The sequence below is a fragment of the Tachyglossus aculeatus genome, chromosome 3 (genome assembly GCF_015852505.1).
Source record: "Tachyglossus aculeatus isolate mTacAcu1 chromosome 3, mTacAcu1.pri, whole genome shotgun sequence".
NCBI classification, from domain to species: Eukaryota; Metazoa; Chordata; class Mammalia; order Monotremata; family Tachyglossidae; genus Tachyglossus; species Tachyglossus aculeatus.
Window position 1 is genome coordinate 3,703,827 of NC_052068.1, and position 21,530 is coordinate 3,725,356.

Sequence of the window (21,530 nt, forward strand, 5' to 3'; positions counted from 1 at the left end):
AATCAGGCCTTTTCTGAGGAGTCAAAGGGAGGGGTCGTTTAATTGTCTAACTCCTTCTGTGAGAAAGAATGTCAGACAGATGGAGAGGATAAAACAAGGAGCTCAATAATTAATTTTCATGTTTTTCACAAGTGGGACCTCTTTAATCCCGGCTCCCATGATTAGAGCGAAAGGTTGGATTTTGAAGTTTCACGCGTTAGCGACACGTTGCATGAAAATACCTGGGTTTTCTTTTTCAAAAGGGATGGTGACAAGGATGAAAAATCTCAACTATTAAAAACATCCTGGTGTCAGGGACTTTTGTGCGAGAACAAAAACTCTCAGATTCCCTCAGATAAATAATGAAACAGATGTTGTTGGGAGGTTAAAGGTCAACCCTTCCCCATTGACTAAAGCACAAGGATGACTTTAAAGATTTTCAGAACTTATTGAAGGAGCCGTCCATTAGGCTGTCTCTCGACATCCATTGATCGGAATGTGCTTCCCGAATTTGGGAAACGGGGAGTTATCCAAATCACTCCCCACTCCCTCTTTAGTGGGATTTGACACTTCTTAGAGCTTGGGACCCGCAAAGAGCATGGATAATGAAGGAAATTTGTTAATTATTAAATGATGGAGTCTCAAGATCTGCATTTATCCATGGCTAAATGTTAAGGTTTAATTGATTTCCCAAATTAAATCTTAAATTCTCCAGGTAAATGCGTGGCAGATGAAATTGACACCCAGGTCACATTCATTATATTTTATTTTATTTTATTACATCTCATTTCTTGTTAGCAAGCGCTCAGTAAATACGACTGAATGAATGAATGAATGAATGAATGAATGAAGTGGCAGAGCCAGGTTTAGAACCCACGACCTCTGACTCCCAAACCCGTGCTCTTTCCATTAAGCCGAGCTGTTGTCTTCTGTGTGACCTTGTGCAAATCGCTTCACTTCTCTGGGCCTCAGCTACCTCATCTGTCAAATGGACATGAAGACCGCGAGCCCCACGTGGGACAGGGACTGTGTCCAACTTGACTTGTTTGTATCTTCTCCGGTGCTTAGTACAGTGCCTGGCACATAAAGTGCTTAAAAAAATACCACAATTATTATTATGATTACTTCTCTGTGCCTCAGTTGGAGATTCGATACCTGATTCCTCCTTCTTAGCCTGTGAGCCCCTTGTGGGACAGGGACTGTGTCCGTCCTAACTCAGACCGTTCCAGCGCTTAATACAGTGCTTGGCACATAGTAAGTGCTTGACAGATACCACAATCATGAGCACTATAGTGAAGACCAATTTCTCACCAAGGCAGATGGGATAAATAGATGTTTGTTTGCCCACAGGGGAATCAAACCTGCTAACACAATCTCTGCACACATTGCTGAATCATTTCTTACACAAACAATCCTTTCGGGCCAATTTGTGCAAATACCCACTGTGATCTCTTTTCCTCTCATGGTGCTTAGTGTGGCGTTACACCACTTTGGGGCCCTGAAGAGCGGAATGTTAGAGTTCGGGGCATTTTCATGTCAGCGATAATTATAATAAGGATAAGAATAATGCCGTTCATTAAGCGCCTTCTATGTGCCGGTTGATGGAGAAGATAACCTGATCAGACGCTGTCAATTTCCCCTCCACCGACCACATTCTCTAAGAGGGCAGAAGATCCTCATTATCCAGGTGGGGAAACTGAGGTACAGAGAGGCCGGTTACCTGTATATATGTATATATGTTTGTACATATTTATTACTCTATTTATTTATTTATTTTACTTGTACATATCTATTCTATTTATTTTATTTTGTTAGTATGTTTGGTTTTGTTCTCTGTCTCCCCCTTTTTGACTGTGAGCCCATTGTTGCGTAGGGACTGTCTCTAGATGTTGCCAATTTGTACTTCCCAAGCGCTTAGTACAGTGCTCTGCACATAGTAAGCGCTCAATAAATGCGATTGATGATGTACTAAGCACTTGAGAAGTACAAGTTGGCAACATATAGAGACAGTCCCTACCCAACCACGGGCTCACAGTCTAGAAGGGGGAGACAGACAACAAAACAAAACATGGAGACAGGTGTCAAAACCGTCAGAATAAATTGAATTATAGCTATATGCACATCATTAACAAAATTAATGAAATAGTAAATATGTTCTAGTAAAATAAATAGAGTAATAAATCTGTACAAATATATTCAAGTGCTGTAGGGAGGGGAAGGAGGTAGGGCAGAGGGGGGCTATGGGGAGGACTTTTCTATTTTTTATATTGTAGGGTATTTGTTAAATGTTAACTATGTGCCAGACACTGTACTGAGCGCTGTGGTAGAAACAAGCTAATCAAATTGAACACAGTCTCCGTCCTACATGGGGCTCACATTGTTAATCTCTATTTTACAGACGAGATAACAAGCACAGAGAAGTGAAGTGTTTTGCCCAAGGTCACACAGCTGACATGCGGCAGACCTGGGATTAGAACCCAGGTCTTTCTAACTCCCAAGCCTGGACTTTATCCTCTAGGTCACCCTGCTTCTCAAATATTCTCAAATGTGACAGCGTTTTCAGGAAGGAAAAAAATGATTAATGTATATGGGGTTAGATCAGGTCAAGGGTAGGTTAAGAATTTGGTTGCTAAATAATAATAATAATAATAATAATAATAATAATTAATAATAATAACCATAATAATAATAACAATAATAATAATAACAATAATAATAATAATAGCTTTTGTTAAGTGCTTACTATGTGCAAAGCTCTGTTCTAAGCGCCGGGGAGGTTACAAGGTGATCAGGTTGTCCCATGTGGGGCTCACAGTTTTAATCCCCATTTTCCAGATGAGGTAACTGAGGCCCAGAGAAGTGAAGTGACTTGCCCAAAGTCACACAGCTGACAATCGGTGGAGTCGGGATTTGAACCCATGACCTCTGACTCTGACTCCTCTGACTCCAAAGCCCGTGCTCTTTCCACTGAGCCATGCTGCTTCTCCTAAAACCCTTAGTGGAGAAAGCCCGGGCTTGGGAGTCAGAGGACGTGGGTTCTAATCTCGCCCCTGCCACTTGTCTCTTGTGTGACCTTGGGCAAGCCACTTAACTTCTCTGTGCCTCGGTTACCTCATCTTTAAAATGGGGATTAAAAATGTGAACCCCATGTGGGACAACCTGATTACCTTGTAATTACCCCAGCGCTTAGAACAGTGTTTGGGGCATAGTAAGCGCTTAACAAATACCATTATTATTTTAGGGCTCTGTGGCATCTTGTGCTAATTCCGTTCCTTTCTCTGTGATAAACAAAGCCGGTTGGAAGAAGATGGCATCACAAACTGATGGGCTCCAAGGCTACAATCTAATCCCAATCCAATAATTCCACAATGCGGCCTACTCCGTTCATCAGCTGTCCATCTGTTTTGTTTTGTTGTCTGTCTCCCCCTTCTAGACCGTGAGCCCGTTGTTGGGTAGAGACCGTCTCTATATGTTGCCAACTTGTACTTCCCAAGCACTTAGTACAGTCCTCTGCACACAGTAAGCGCTCAATAAAAACGATTGAATAAATGAATGAATTTAGGAGCAATAGATGCTAAGAATGGAACCGCATTCAATTTTCTGTCTTTGTCCTTCAACACGGGACCTTCAGCGGACAATATTTTAAAGCGGTTTAGGTTGGCTGATCCTAGTACCAGGACTTGGGCGGAGGGAGAATTTTTCTGTTCTTCACAAATCTAATAATAATAATAACAGTGGAATTGGTTAGAGCTGGGGTAGATACAAGTTAATTGGTCTGGACTGTCCCACAAAGGGCTCGCAGTCTTATTCTCTATTTCCTAATGAGGGAATTGAGGCCCAAAGAATCAATCAATCAATCGATCGTATTTATTGAGCGCTTACTGTGTGCAAAGCACTGTACTAAGCGCTTGGGAAGTACAAGTTGGCAGCATATAGAGACAGTCCCTACCCAACAGTGGGCTCAGGGTCTAAAATGGGGAGACAGAGAACAAAACCAAACGTACTAACAAAATAAAATAAATAGAATAGATATGTACAAGTAAAATAAATAAATAAATAAATAGAGCAATAAATATGTACAAACATATAAACATATAAACAGGTGCTGTGGGGAAGGGAAGGAGGTAAGATGTGGGGGATGGAGAGGAGGACGAGGGGAAGAGGAAGGATTGGGCTCAGTCTGGGAAGGCCTCCTATGTGAAGCAACTTGCCCAAGGTCACACAGCAGACAGGTGGCAGAGGCAGGATTGGAACCCAGGTCCTCCTGACCCCCCAGGCTCAGGCTCTAACCATTAAGCCATGCTGTCCAAGCCCTGATCATCCTGACGTCTCCACCCGATGACAGTTTTGGGCAGATTTTGCCATGCCACTCCAGCTGACATATTTTAAGAAGCTGTGTGGCCCACTGAATAGAGCCCAGGCCTATTCAGAGTTAGAAGGTAATAATAATAATAATAATAATAATAATGATAATAATAGCATTTATTAAGTGTTTACTATCTGCAAAGCACTGTTCTAAGCGCTGGGGAGTTTACAAGGTGATCAGGTTGTCCCACAGGGGGCTCACAGTCTTAATCCCCACTTTACAGAAGAGGGAACTGAGGCCCAGAGAAGTGAAGTGACTTGCCCAAAGTCACACAGCTGACAAGTGGCGGAGCCGGGATTTGAACCGATGACCTCTGACTCCAAAGCCCGGGCTCTTTCCATTGAGCCACGCTGCTTCTCTATACTAAGCATTTAGTATAGTGCTCTGTATACAGGTAGTGGGTTCTAATCCTGTTCAGCCACTTGTCTGCCGTGTGACTTTGGGCAAATCATCTGGAAAATGGGGATTAAGACTATGAGCTCCATGTGGGACAGATACTCCGTCCTAAGACTGCTTGTATCTAACCAGACAATACTAAGTGCTGGGGTGAATACAAGAAGCAGCGTAGCTCAGTGGAAAGAGCCCGGGCTTTGGAGCCAGAGGTCATGGGTTCAAATCCCAGCTCTGCCAACTGTCAGCTGTGTGACTTTGGGCACGTCACTTAACTTCTCTGTGCCTCAGTGACCTCATCTGGAAAATGGGGATTAAAACTGTGAGCCCCCAATGGGACAACCTGATCACCTTGTAACCTCCCCAATGCTTAGAACAGTGCTTTGCACATAGTAAGCACTTAACAAATACTATCATTATTATTACTATGCAAGCTAATCGGGTGGGACACAGCCCCTGCCCCACAGAGTGTTCACAGTCTCAATCCCCATTTTACAGATGAGGTAACTGAGGCCCAGAGAGGTGAAGTGCCTTGCCCAAGGTCACACAGCAGACATGTGGCCTACCTGGGATTAGAACTCAGGTCCGTCTGACTCCCCAGCTGATGTCTTAACTACTAGGCAGACACAACAATCTTTACAGTGTGAGTTAAGTGGGAAATGTTCACGAGAGAGAGCTAAGCCTGGCCCCTTCCCCGAAAGGACGGTTTGCTGACTTCACCCTGGATCGAATCATTCAGGCAAGAAAGTAGGTGATAGCAACAATCATCTTCAATTTTTTTGTCATGGCACTTATTAAGCGCTCACTTAATAATAATAATAATAATAATAATGATAATGATAATAATAATGGTATTTGTTAAAAATAATAATAATTATGGTATTTGTTAATAATGATGGTATTTGTTAAGCGCTTACTATGTGCAAAGCACTGTTCCAAGCGCTGGGGGGGATACAAGGTGATCAAGTTGTCCCACGTGGGGCTCACAATCTTCATCCCCATTTTACAGATGAGGGAACTGAGGCCTAGAGAAGCTAAGTGACTTCCCCAAGGTCACACAGCAGACAAGTGGCGGAGCCGGGATTTGAACCCATGACCTCTGACTCCAAAGCCCGGGCTCTTTCCACTGAGCCACGCTGCTTCTCTATCTTATCTGCCACTTATCTGCCAGGGATTGCCATAACGACTGCTGATTTGTTTGTTTTTTTTTGAAACCACTTCGGACTGGTTTCACGATGAAAAAATGAACATCCTCTAATTTTAACTTTAGGGGAGGAACTACGAATTGAAGGTAAATCCCCAAGAATGCGTTTCTGGAGCCAAAAAAAGAGAAAAATCAGGATCTCATTAGGTGCCCTGGCAGAGAAAATCATTTTTTCATTTCCCTCCTTACCACCCCTGTAAGGGACACACCTGGGCTATAAGCCTGGTCCTATTGGTTCTGGGGTTTTTTATGGCCTGCTGGTCTATTTTGGTTAACTGCTTTATGGATTAAAATCACAAAGTGAAATACAAAACAGCTGCCTTGGGTCACCATGGATTCAATGCAATATTCAGTCTCATACCATTGGAAAAGTGTTGTGTTGTTATTATTACTACTATTGTTATTATTATTATTATTATTATTAGAGAAGCTGGGTGGCCTAGAGGAAAGAGCACAGGCCTAGGAGCCCGAGGACCTGGGTTCTAATCCCTTCTCTGCCTCATGTCTGCTGTGTGACCTTGGGCAAGCCACTTAACTTCTCTTTGCCTCAGTTGCCTCATCTGTAAAGTGGTGATTAAGTCCTACTCTCTCCTACTTAGGTTGTGAGCCCCATGTGGGACAGGTACTGCAGCATGGCTTGTTAGATAGAGCTTGAGCCTGAGCGCCAGAAGGTCATGGGTTCTAATCCCCACTCTCCCACTTGTCTGCTGGGAGGCCTTGGACAAGTCACTTGACTTCTCTGTGCCTCAGTTCACTTTATTTATTACTCTATTTATTTATTTATTAATTTTACTTGTGCATATCTATTCTATTTATTTTATTTTGTTAGTATGTTTGGTTTTGTTCTCTGTCTCCCCCTTTCAGACTGTGAGCCCACTGGTGGGTAGGGACTGTCTCTATATGTTGCCAACTTGTACTTCCCAAGCGCTTAGTACAGTGCTCTGCACACAGTAAGTGCTCAATAAATACGACATTGATTGATTCATTGATTCATTCATTCAATTGTTTTTACTGAGCGCTTACTGTGTGCACAGCACTGTACTAAGCGCTTGGGAAGTACAAGTTGGCAACATATAGAGACGGTCCCTACCCAACAATGGGCTCACAGTCTAGAAGGGGGAGACAGACAACAAAACAAAACATGTGAACAGGTGTCAGGTCATCAGAACAAATAGAATTAAAGCTAAATGCACATCATTAACAAAATGAATAGAATAGTAAATAATTGAGGATTAAGACTTTGAGCCCCATGTGGGACAGGGCCTGCGTCCAACCTGATTAACTTGCATCTACTTCAGTGCTTAGAATAATAATAATAATAATAGTAATAATGATATTTGTTAAGCGCTCACTATGTGCAAAGCACTTGGGTGATACAAGGTAATCAGGTTGTCCCACATAGGGCTCACAGTCTTAATCCCCACTTTACAGATGAGGGAACTGAGCCCCAGAGAAATTAAGTGGCTTGCCCAAGGTCACACAGCTGACAAGTGGCAGAGCCCAGATTCGAACCCATGACCTCTGACTCCCAAGCCCGTGTTCTTTCCACTGAGCCATGCTGCTTCTCTAACACTGCTTGGCACATAGTAAGTGTTGAGCAAGTACCTTAATTATTATTGTTATGATTATTAGCTCCATATGGGCAGGGATCTCCTCTACCCACTTAGATATATTGCACTTTCCCAAGCGCTTAGTGCAGTGCTCTGCACACAGTGTGTGCTCAGTAAATACCATTGATTGGCTGGTGGATAAGCCAGGTATCCATGTGGGTATCACTAGATCTTTTCAAAGCCCCTGGGTCGCAGAGCGATACACATTCATATGTGGTGGTGTTACCTACAATGGTGCTTACGGGCATGATTATACGATATATGGTCATTACGATAATAATGATTGCTATACTAATCATCATTCATTCATTCGATCATATTTATTGAGCGCTTACTATGTGCAGAGCACTGTACTAAGCGCTTGGGAAGTACAAGTCGGCAACATATAGAGACGGCCCTACCCAACAACGGGGTCATCGTCTAGAAGGGGGAGACAGACAACAAAACAAAACAGGTGATAACAGATAATAATAGGTGCGGCATTTGGTAAGTGCTCACTATGTGCCAGGCACTGTACTAAGCGCTGGGGGAGATACAGCAAATCAGGTTGGACAGAGTCCCTATCACACATGAGGCTCACATTCTTAAACCCCATTTTCCAGATGAGATGATGGAGGCCCAGAGAAGTGAAGTGACTTGCCTAAGGTCTCAAAGCAGACAAGTGGCAGAGGTCGGATTAGAACCCAGGTCCTTCGGACTTCCAGGCCTGGGCTCTATCCATTAGGCCATGCTGCTTCTCATCACCTGAGTAAAAAGTGAACAACGACAGTGACTAATTTGTCACAGCAGAATGAGGGACGAGTTAAATCTGGGAATCATTGCCAAGTGGATGAGCCCTATAGTGATGCAGCCTCGATTTGCATATTCATCCAAATTCTCTCTTTCATTGCAAGATAATTATGGAAAGAGAACCCCGCTGAGCTCACTGGCTAGGGCTTTGTATCCCCAAATCCCCACGATAAACATCTTTTCAAAACGCGGAGTTCATTTATGATAGTTTATTGGATGAAAAATATCAGAAATGTACCCTCAGTAAAATAAAGATAGGCACCAGAGAGGAAACAGTGTGGCCCAGTGAAAGAGCACAGGACTGGTGATGAGGAGGTGTGGGTTTAAATCCCAGCTATACCCCTCCTCTGTCGGATGACCTTGGACAAGTCTTTTACCTTTTAGTCCTGGGATGACCTGACACCTGTCCACATGTCTTGTTTTGTTGTCTGTCTCCCCTTTTTAGACTGTGAGCCCGTTGTTGTGTAGGGGCCGTCTCTATATGTTGCCGACTTGTACTTCCTAAACGCTTAGTGCACTGCTCCGCACACAGTAAGCACTCAATAAATATGACTGAATGAATGAATGAATGAATGAACAAATACCACAATTATTATTATTATTATTAGTGAACCATCATGTGGAGATGAGACAACGATGATGGTGATGGAGAGGTGAGAATGGGGTGGATGGAGATGCTGACCCTTGTTCGATAGGGACTGTCTCTATATGTTGCCGACTTGTACTTCCCAAGCGCTTAGTACAGTGCTCTGCACTCAATAAGCACTCAATAAATACGATTGAATGAACCAATACCGCAATTATTATTATTATTAGTGAACCATCATGTGGAGGTGAGACAACGATGATGGTGATGGGATGATGGAGGCGGAGGTGGGAATGGGGTGGATGGAGATGCTGACCCTTGTTCCATAGGGATTGTTTCTATATGTTGCCGACTTGTGCTTCCCAAGCGCTTAGTACAGTGCTCTGCACTCAGTAAGCACTCAATAAATGCGATTGAATGAATGAATGGATAATAATAATAATAATAATAATAATAATAATAATAATAATGGCATTTATTAAGCACTTACTATGTGCAAAGCACTGTTCTAAGCGCTGGATGAATAGTGGAGATCATGGTGATGATGATGGACTTGGTGGTAGGGATGGTCATGGAGATAGTGATGGTGGTAATGATCGTGGTGATAATAATAATAATCATAATAATAATCATAATGATAATAATAATAATAATAATAATGATAATAGCATTTATTAAGCACTTACTATGTGCAAAGCACTGTTCTAAGCGCTGGGGAGGTTACAAGGTGATCAGATTGTCCCACGGGGGGCTCACAGTCTTCATCCCATTTTACAGATGAGGGAACCGAGGCCGAGAGAAGTGAAGCGACTTGCCCAAAGTCACACAGCTGACAATTGGCAGAGCCGGGATTTGAACCCATGACCCCTGACTCCAAAGCCCGGGCTCTTGCCACTAAGCCACACTGCTTCTCCAGCTTCTCCAATGATGGTCATTGGGGGTGGGAGGCAGAGGAGGAGCCCGTGAAAGAGACTGAAAATGAGCATCCAGAAAGTTAGGAGGAGAAGCAGGAGAGGACAGTGTCGGCGAAGCCGAGGTTGGATGCAACTTCTGGAAAAATTATCCGACCTTGCCTTCATTGACACCGTCCTCTTCTGGTTCTCCTCTTAGCTCTCTGATGACAATGATCTCGCCTATGAATCTAAGTATTACGGTGGCAGGAGAGTTGGTGTCTGCTGATGAAGCTTAGGGCTACCCAAGATGGAAAGGTCAAAGCTGAAATGTCAGACAAAGTTAATTCACCCGTGCCGGGCGACAGCGGCAAGGGAAAAGAGTCAAAGGAGGGAGATCAAATGAGCAAAATGTACGTCAGAGACTCAAGTTTTTACTGAGAGAAAGAAGGCAGTGGGAAACCACTTACGTATCTTTAATATTAATAATAATGATGATGATGATGATGATAATAATAATAATGGCATTCATTAAGTGCTTACTATGTGCAAAACACTGTTCTAAGTGCTGGGGAGATTACAAGGTGATCAGATTGTCCCACGTGGGGCTCACAGTCTTAATCCCCATTTTACCGATGAGGTAACTGAGTCACAGAGAGGTTAAGTGACTTGCCCAAAGTCACACAAATGACAATAATAATAATAATAATAATAATAATAATAACAATAATAATAATGGCATTCATTAAGTGCTTACTATGTGCAAATCACTGTTCTAAGCACTGGGGAGGTTACAAGGTGATCAGGTTGTCCCACAGGGGGCTCAAAGTATTAATTCCCATTTTACAGTTGAGGCAATTGAGGCACAGAGAAGTTAAGTGACTTGCTCAAAGTCAAACAGCTGACAAGTGGCGGAGCCGGGATTTGAACCAGTGACCTCTGACTCCAAAGCCTGGGCTCTTTCCACTGAGACATGCTACTTCTCTATTGAGTTACTGAGTTACTGAGAAAACTCGATGGATACATAAACCAGAAGGATTTTATGACAGAAGATGGGATGTTCTGGAGAGGGTGTGTCCATGGAATAGTTAGGGGTGAGAAATGACTTGATGGCTTTTAAAGAATAATCATGATGGTATTTGTTAAGCTGTTATTATGTGTCAAGCACTATTCTAAGCCCTGGGGTAAATACAAGCTAATCAGGTTGGAAAGAGTCCCTGTCCCACGTGGGGCTCACAGTCTTCATCCCCATCATCATCATCATCAATCGTATTTATTGAGCGCTTACTATGTGCAGAGCACTGTACTAAGCGCTTGGGAAGTACAAATTGGCAACATATAGAGACAGTCCCTACCCAACAGTGGGCTCACAGTCTAAAAGGGGGAGACAGAGAACAGAACCAAACATACTAACAAAATAAAATAAATAGGATAGATATGTACAAGTAAAATCAATCAATAAATAAATAAATAAATAAATAAATAAATAAATAAATAGAGTGATAAATATGTACAAACATATATACATATATACAGGTGCTGTGGGGAAGGGAAGGAGGTAAGATGGTGGGGATGGAGAGGGGGACGAGGGGGAGAGGAAGGAAGGGGCTCAGTCTGGGAAGGCCTCCTAACTGGCGGAGCCGGGAGTAAGAGAAGCAGCGTGGTTTAATGGAAAGAGCCCGGGCTTGGGAGTCAGAGCATGTGGGTTCTAATCCCGGCTCTGTCACATGTCTGTTGTGTGACCTTGGGCAAACCACTTAACTTCTTTGGGTCTCAGTTACCTCATCTGAAAAATGGGGATTAAGATTGTAAACCCCATGTGGGACAACCTGATTACATTAGAACAGTGCTTGTCACATAGTAAGTGCTTAATTAATACCATACTTATTATTATTACTCTGGCTTTCAGGCTCAGTCTCTATTCACTAGGACATACCTCTTCACAGAGGCTTAGCAGATACCATTATCATTATTACTATTGGTATTATCATTATCCATCATCATCATCAATCGTATTTATTGAGCGCTTACTGTGTGCAGAGCACTGTACTAAGCGCTTGGGAAGTACAAATTGGCAACATATAGAGACAGTCCCTAATAGATTGGCAACTCCTTCAACCCTCCCCAAGGGCTTGAACCAAGTAGCTTGAAGTGGCAGAAGTTCCCTTGCTCCCTAGCAGAAGCAGACCAGCTCTATCAATCAATCAATCAATCAATCAATCGTATTTATTGAGCACTTACTGTGTGCAGAGCACTGTACTAAGCGCTTGGGAAGTCCAAGTTGGCAACATATAGAGACAGTCCCTACCCAACAGTGGGCTCACAGTCTAAAAGGGGGAGACGGAGAACAAAATCAAACATACTAACAAAATAAAATAGACTAGATATGTACAAGTAAAATAAATGAATAAATAAATAGAGTAATAAATATGTACAGACATATATACATATATACAGGTGCTATACATATATACATATATTCCTGTTCTTCCAGCCTCAAAAATCAGCCCTGGATCTGATCCACCAGCGTTCAATCCCCCCACCCCTTGACACCCACATCCCTTCTCCCAAACTTTTGTTGCTCCCCTTTCTCAATCCGGGCAGCCTCTTCTCTTTAAGCTTCTCCTCAAATTCCCGATGAGTACCTAAGACAAATTCTGGCAATTCCCGTTCTGATACTAAAATCTCAGCAAGGCGGAGATCATTCTCAAGCAGAACAATAATCGGAATAATGGCACTTAGCACTTATACAGCGCTTTTATATTCAAAGCACTTAAAAAACATTAACTAATTAATAATCAGTGTTTTTCATCCTTTAAATCCCACTCTCTCTGGAGGACTCTTTTTAGATTGAATAGCTTCCTTCCGTGCCAGGAAAGAGAAAGTCCCATTCTGAATCCTTGAGTTAGGTCAATAAAATTAAACTAACACACAATACAAATAATAAAGCACCCGACACTTTCCATAGAAAAGCAGATTATATTTCTTTTTTGCTATTCGTTTTTGGTTCAGAGCTAAGGTCCAAACATCCTACTGCTACATTATGCCCCAGAAAATCAGCTTCCTAAATTGAAGTCACCCAAGCAAGTTCTCACTCCTTTCTGTGGGGCTTAACACAGCCCCAGAGAATGGGGCAGAAATCAATCAATCAATCAATCAATCGTATTTATTGAGTGCTTACTGTGTGCAGAGAAACAAATTTAGTTTGTGCCCAGAGCCAGCCGAGTCTCTGCATGTGTCAGTCAGACTGTCAATCATGTTTATCGAGCACTTACCATGTACAGAGTGCTGTATTAAGCGCTGGGGAGAGTATACAGTGAGAAGCAGCATGGCTCAGTGGAAAGAGCCCGGGCTTGGGAATCAGAGGTCGTGGATTCTAATCCCGGCTCCGCCACTTGTCTGCTTTGTGACTTTTGGGCAAGTCACTTCACTTCTCTGTGCCTCAGTTATCTCATCTATAAAATGGGGATGAAGACTGTGAGCTCCTCGTGGGACAACCTGATTACCTTGTATCTCTCCCAGAGTTAACAGCAGTGCTTGACACATAGCATGAGTTTAACAAGTGCTTAGTACAGTGCTCTACACACAGTAAGCATTCAATAAATATGATTGAATGAATGAATGAACAAATACCATTATCATTATTATTATTATTATTATTAAACTATAACAATGAACAGACACATTCTCTGCCCACAGTGAGCTTACCGTGTAGACAGGGAGACATTAATCTAAATAAATATTTTAAATTACAGATACGCATATATTCATAGGGTAGGCTCTGCATAGGATGGGATAAATGCTTGGATTAACGAGGTAGCAGTTTCGATGGATAGGAAGGAAGAATTTAGAGATGTTGTGAAGGTCAAACAGACAGGATTTAGTGACATTGAATACATGCATGTGTACATACATACGTATGTACGATGGGTTCTGGTCGGGGCTTGACACATAGTAAGCGCTTACCAAGTACCATAAAACAATCAAATAAGTTATCCACATGCGTTTCTGAATATTTGCCACGTTCATTTCTGTCAGAGTGAAAACCAAGTTTTCGGGCAAAACCAGGTGTTGCCCGATAAAGAAGATGAAATGATTTCATGACAGTTTGGAAGCCTTTTAATCCTTTCCTCTTCTCCTTGCTCAATACATCCTGCAGGATAAAGGATCTTCAGGAAAAAAAACCCTCCACTCAGATGCCTCATCCCTAAACAGCCCCTCCATGTTCACCAACAGAGTTCTGAAACTCTTTTCTTCTCCCCTTTCATCATCCATTTGTTCCAGCATTTTGTTTTTTTTGCTGTTGTGCCAGAGGCAGAGAGTTTCCGGCTTCACCCGAGGATGAGAGAGAGGCTCCGTGTCATGAACCGGTGTCATTTCTACTGTCGCATCCCCTTAGTCAAAGGGTGATTTTTAATTTGTAGTCAACGCTGTTGACAACCGAAGTGGCAGGAGGACCAGTCAATCAATCTTATTTACTGAGTGCTTACTGAGTGTAGGGCAGTGTACTAAGTGCTTGTAAAAGTAAAATACAGCAATATAACAGAGTTGGTAGACACGTTCCCTGCACACAAAGAGCAGAGGGGAAGACAGAGATTAATATAATTGATGAATTATTCATTCATTCCTTCATTCACTCAGTCGTATTTATTCATTCATTCATTCAATCGTATTTATTGAGCACTTACCGTGTGCAGAGCACTGTACTAAGCACTTGGGAAGTACAAGTTGGCAACATATAGAGACGGTCCCTACCCAACAACGGGCTCAAAGTCTAGAAGGGGGAGACAGACAAGAAAAAAAACATGTGGACAGGTGTCAAGTCATCAGAAAAAATTTATTAAGCACAGTCTTCTAGACTGTGAGCCCGTTGTTCAGTTTGGGATTATCTCTGTTGCTGAATTGTACTTTCCAAGTGCTTAGTACAGTACTCTGCACACAGTAAGCACTTAATAAATACGATTGAATGAATGAGCACTTATTGCGTGAAAGCACTGTACTAAGTGCTTGGGAGGATCTGAAATTATAAGCATACACAAAGTACTCTGGGGGTGAGGAAAAGGTGAATAAAGGGAGCAAATACAAGGGTGACGCAGAAGGGAATAGGAGAAGAGGAAATGAGGGCTTAGTCAGGGAAGGCTTCTGGGAGGAGGTGTGCTTCTAATGCGGCTTTGAAGATGGGGAGAGTCATTATCTGCTGGATTTTAGGAGGGAGGGCGTTCCAGAACAGAATTAGGATGTGGCCAAGAGGTCAGTTGCAAGGTACACAAGATTGAGACACAATAAGTAGATTGGCATTAGAGGAACAAAGCGTTTGGGCTGGGTTTTAGTAGGAAATCAGGGAGGTGAGGTGGGAGGGGGCAAGGTGTTTGAGTGTTGTAAAGCGGGTGGTGAAGAGTTTCTGTTCGATGCAGAGATGGATGACCAACCAATGGACGTTATTGAGGAATAGGAAATGGACTGAATGATGATGATGATGATGATGATGATGATGATGATGATGATGATGATGTTGATGATGGCATTTATAAAGCGCTTACCATGTGCCAAGCACTGTTCTAAGCTCTGGGGAGTTACAAGAGGTTACAAGGTTGTCCCACGGGGGGCTCACAGTCTTCACCCCCATTTTACCGATGAGGTAATGGAGGCCCAGAGAAGTGAATAATAATAATAATGGCATTTGTTAAGCGCTTACTATGTGCAAAGCACTGTTCTAAGTGCTGGGCACTGTTCTAAGCACTGGTGACTTGCCCAAAGTCACACAGCTGACAATTGGCAGAGCTGGGATTTGAACCCATTGACCTCTGACTCCAAAACTGGGCTCTTTCCACTGAGCCACGCTGTTTCCCCTATGGTTTTACAGTACTCCTACTACTGCTTCAACTGATACTACTGCTACTACTACTTAGAATTTAATCATCATTTCCACCATTTCACTAGGGTTTGATTTTGGAATTCATCTTGCCTGGAACTTTGACAGACCACCACTCTCCCCATTTTCAAATCACAACTTCTCCAGGAAGCCTTCCCTGAACTCAGCCTCTCATCTCCACATCCTATTTCCCCTCATCTCTGCTCTTTCTTTGTGTTATTTGTGGATACAAACAAATCATTTTGGACACAGTCCCCATCCCACATGAGGTTCACAGACTTAATCTCCATTTTCCAGTAGAGATAACTGAGGCACAAAGAAGTGAAGTGACTTGCACAAGGTCACATAAGCAAACAACTAAACAATTATGTTGCCAACTTGTACTTCCCAAGCGCTTAGTACAGTGCTCTGCACACAGTAAGCGCTCAATAAATACGACTGAATGAATGAATGAACAAGTGACGGAGTCTGGATTAGAACCCGTTTCTCACATGGGGCTTCACGGTCTTTATCCTCATTTATAGATGAGGTAACTGAAGCACAGAGAAGTGAAGTGACTTGCTCAAGGTCACACAGCTGACAAGTGAAGCAGCGTGGCTCAGTGGAAAGAGTCCGGGCTTGGGAGTCAGAGGTCATGCGTTCAAATCCCGGCTCCTCCACTTGTCAGATGTGTGACTTTGGGCAAGTGACTTCATTTCTCTGGGCCTCGGTCACCTCATCTGTAAAATGGGGATTAAGATTGTGAGCCCCACGTAGAACAACCTAATTACCTTGTATCCTCTCCAGTGCTTAGAACAGTGCTTTGCACATAATAAGCACTTAACAAATACCAAAATTATCATTATTATTAGGTGGAGGAGCCGGAAGTAGAACCCAGGTGTTTCTTTCAGGCCCGGCTCTGTCCATCAGGCCACACTGCTTCTAAATTGATTAGAGAAGCAGCGTGGCTCAATGGAAAGAGCCTGGGCTTTGGAGTCAGAGGTCATGGGTTCAAATCCCAGCTCTGCCAATTGTCAGCTGTATGACCTTGGGCAAGTCACTTAGCTTCTCTGTGCCTCAGTGACCTCATCTGTAAAATGGGGATTAAGACTGTGAGCCCCACACGGGACAATCTGATCACCTTGTATCCTCCCCAGCACTTAGAACAGTGCTTTGCACATAGTAAGTGCCTAACAAATGCCATCATTATTATTAATATGTCCTCCTTAGCACATAGGCATTCATCCTTCCCCCACCACCCTTCTGTGCATATATTTATATTCAGTTTCTTTTCCTGTGATTTTAAAATATATGTATACATATACATGCATATACCAACTAGAATGTAAACTCTGTGAGGCAGAGATTGTGTCTACTTAATTCCTCCAGAAGCAGGATGGTTTAGTGGATGGAACACAGTCCTGGGAGCCAGAAGGAGCTGGGTTCTAATCCCGGCTCTGTCCCTTGTCTGCTGGGTGACCTTATAAAATGGGGTCCCAAGCGCTTAGTACAGTGCTCTGCACATAGTAAGCGTTCAATAAATACGATTGATGATGATTAAGACTGTGAGCCCCACGTGGGACGCAGACCGTGTCCAACCCGATTAACTCATATCTTCCCCAGCATTAAGAACAGTAGTTTAAACATTGTAAGGGCTTAACACGTACCGTTATTACCATTATTACTATTATTGTTACTCGATACAATGCCCGGCACACAGTAAATGCTCAACAAATTGACTGATTTAGAAAATATGGCACAGCGTCCACTGGGAAGGGGATGCAAAAATCTCTTCCCTGTTCTTCCCATGTTCCCAGCTCCCAGGGACAGAAGAGGTTAAGTAGAAGCCCCTTGTATAATCACATCAGGTCTCGACTGCCTGCTTCAAAGTTGCCTTTCTGGGTCTTCCATGAATTTTTAATTTTAGATGACACCTTAGACTGAAAATGACAGAAGGAGCAGATCATTTGTGTAATTCTAGCAACAATCACCCAGGAAAGAGAGCGGATCTCAAAAGCGTGTAAAACATGAAAAGACTTTGGTTGTGAAGGAGACTTGCATTCAGAGATGTGGAAAGGTTCTGGCCGGAAACAAAATTCTTTTCCAGGTCCTGAAGAAAAAAAAAAAACACGCACAAAAAAGAGGTCATTCCCTACCCTTCATCTGCAGGAGAAGAATTTATCATTCATTCAGGGGGAAAAAAATGGATGGTTTTAAAGTATATTCTGTAAGTGGGTAAGGAAGAGTAGGGGGAAAGTAATGTTGGAGTTGATAGAAAAAGAAAATCGAAGGGATAAACAAAATCCTAGTCAATGCTGAAGAACGATCCAACGTTATATAGATGTTGAGTTTTGAGTTTTAAATTCTCAAGTCTGATGCAAGGTAGGCAATTTTATGGAATTCTTCTCAGTTACACTTCTGAATCGGACTTGAGGTCAGAAGGACCTGGGTTCTAATCCAGACTCCATCACTTGTTTGCTATGTGATCTTGGGCAAATCACTTCACTTCTCTGTGCCTCAGTTATCTCTAGTGGAAAATGGGAATTGAGTTTGTGAGCCTCATGTGTCCAAAATGATTTGTTTGTATCCACCCCAGCATTTAGTACAGTGCCCTGGCATATGTGAACTACTTAACAAATAATAGTAATACTAATGATGGTATTTGTTAAGCGCTTGCTCTGTGCCAAACACTGTTCTAAGCACTGGGGTAGATACAAGGTCATCAGGTTGTCCCACGTGCGGCTCACAGTCTTAATTCCCATTTTCCAGATGAGGGAACTAAGGCACAGAGAAGTAAAGTGACCAAAATCACACAGCTGACAAGTGGCCGAGCCGGGATTAGATCCCACGACCTCTGACTCCCAAGTCTGGACTCTTTCCACTAAGTTGTCATTATTGTTATATTATTATCATTGTTATTATTACAAACCACCTAATTGGAGTGGTTTTATGAATAAAATAAGCCAGCCTGGAAGAAACAAAGGTGGAAATTTTTTAGAATTTGCATAGCCCAGACTGTTGGCATGATTTCCGTTCCAAGGCTGTTAAAAGGGGCTGGAGAGACTTTCTGAGAAAGGAACGGAGATATTCAGCATCTGAAAGACCGTCACTGTTAAAATATCAGTAGGGATTAACTTCCTGTTTATAAATTCCAATCTATGTCTTGACGTGGTACAGGGAAAACATCCTTTGTGTGGGTTTATAATTGGGTAGCATTCCTAAATGTTCATTTAATGGAAAGTTTTCCAGCAAGTGGCAACTTGAAATTTGAAGACAAAAGTGATTGTTTTTGCCATTCGGAGATGAGCCCATCTGCTGAGCTTTAGTTAAGTGAAGCCCGCCCTTTGAAAATTTGAGAAAAGTTCCTTGGGCCTCTGAAGAACAGTGTGTTATTTGCATTGTTAATATTACTTTCCTGCAGCTTCACTGTGAGTCGGTGTCATTGGAGACCTCCTCAGAACAAACAGTTCAGATCCCCGGGAAAATAATGATTTTTAGAGGAAAACAAACAAACAAACAAAAAAAACCAGCAGGTTGAAATCACAAATGGAGACTCCAGTCTCATCTTTGACTTTAAATTCAGATTCAGCCCAAAATGCTTTGAAATTCTAATTTGTCCCTTTCCCTCACATATCCTGACTGCAAGCCAACTTTGCAGCACTCTCCCTAATGTTCCCTGGTTTGTGGGGAGGCCAAGGGTTTTTGAATCGGGGTGAGCAGATGGGGTATGAAATTTATCTGGAAGGTAAAGTATTTTTTTTCTTTGTTTTTTAGTGGGATCCTACAAGGTGATCTAGTCTTTCTGCCCCATGTGTCTGATCCTGCTTTCTAACTTTCTGTTCAGCGCTTAGAACAGTGCTTTGCACACAGTAAGTGCTCAATAAATATGATTGATTGATTGATTGATTCTCTCCGAGTGAGTATAGCTCAGAATTGTCCAGGCCAGAGTCCGGGTTCCTCCCAGAGGGATGGATTGTAATAATGATAATAATGATAATAATAATAATAATAATAATAATAATAGTATTTGTTAAGCGCTTAGTATGTGCCAAGCACTGTTCTAAGCACTGCGGACGTTACAAGGTGATCAGGTTGTCCCATGGAGGGCTCGCAGTCTTAATCCCCATTTTACAGATGAGGTAACTGAGGCCCAGAGAAGTTAAGTGAATTGCCCAAGGTCACACAGCTGACAAGTGGCAGAGCCAGGATTTGAACACATGACCTCTGACTCCAAAGCCCGTGCACTGTTCTAAGCACTGGGGAGGTTACCAGGTGATCAGGTTGTCCCATGGAGGGCTCACAGTCTTAATCCCCATTTTACAGATGAGGTGACTGAGGCCCAGAGAAGTGAAGTGACTTGCCCAAAGTCACACAGCTGACAAGTGGCTCCCCCTCGTCTCCCTCTCCATCCCCCCATCTTACCTCCTTCCCTTCCCCACAGCACCTGTATATATGTATATATGTTTGTACATATTTATTACTCTATTTATTTATTTTACTTGTACATATCTATTCTATTTATTTTATTTTGTTAGTATGTTTGGTTTTGTTCTCTGTCTCCCCCTTTTAGACTGTGAGCCCACTGTTGGGTAGGGACTGTCTCTATATGTTGCCACTTTGTACTTCCCAAGCGCTTAGTACAGTGCTCTGCACATAGTAAGCGCTCAATAAATATGATTGATGTTGATGATGATGAAGTGGCGGAGCCTGGATTTGAACCCATGACTTCTGACTCCAAAGCCCATGCTGTTTCCATCGAGCCAAGCTGCTTCTCTATATTATCAGGTTCTGAAGAAGAGAATGACCCATCTGTGGTATTTATTGGATGCTTATTGTGTGCAGAGCACTGTACGAAGAGCTGGGGAGAGAACGATAGACCAGAGTTGGAAGACATGTTCCCTGCCCACAACAAGCTTACAATCTAGAGTTCTCTTCAGCTGTAAGCTCCTTGAAGACAGGCATCAGGCCTACCAACTGTATTGAATGATCCCAAGTGCTAAGTGCAGTACCCTGCACAAAGAAAGCTATCAATAAATATCAATTATTGATGGATCAGTTGATTGACCTGGGCCCTCAAGCAACTGATTCCTTATTATTGGGTACTCTGAGATAAAACAAATATTCTACCAGTCTTTGATCTTGCAGTGGAATATTTATAACACCCTTATTGTTAATGTTATTATCATCATTATCATTAATTTTGTTTAGCATCATCCGTCCCACGTGGAGCTCACAGTCTATGCAGGAGGAGAAACAGGTCTTTAATCCCCATTTTTACAGATGAAGAAACTGGGGAACAGGGTTTATTTTTGACCTGATTAACCTGAATCAACCCAAGAGCTTAGAATTTTTTTTTTTACTTATTGTAAGTCAAAACTGCCGATTTGTACTGTCCAAGTGCTTAGTGCAGTGCTCTGCATGCAGTAAGTACTCAATAAATATGATTGAATGAATGAATGAAAGAATGTAAGTGCTTTACAAATAACCCTATTTGTAAAAAATAAAACACAAAAAATCCCTTTGTAGGCATGGCCTACAGAGACTTATCTTTTAAGAAAGGAACTTGGAAAAGAAAGCAGAGAGGAAGGGCGGTGAGTCTGAAAATGTTAGGCAAAATCTGGAGACTTTACTAAAGCACTGATGATCACAAAATTGATGATCTCATATCTTTTCCTGTACTTAGTACAGCACTTGGCAAGTAGTTAAACGCTTCAGAAATACCACAGTTATTACAAAATACCTGGGAAAATAGCCATCTTGAGCATAAACATGTTTTATTTTATTGTCTGTCTCCCCCTTCTAGACTGTGAGCCCATTGTCAGGTAAGGACCGTCTCTGTATGTTGCCAACTTGCACTTCCCAAGC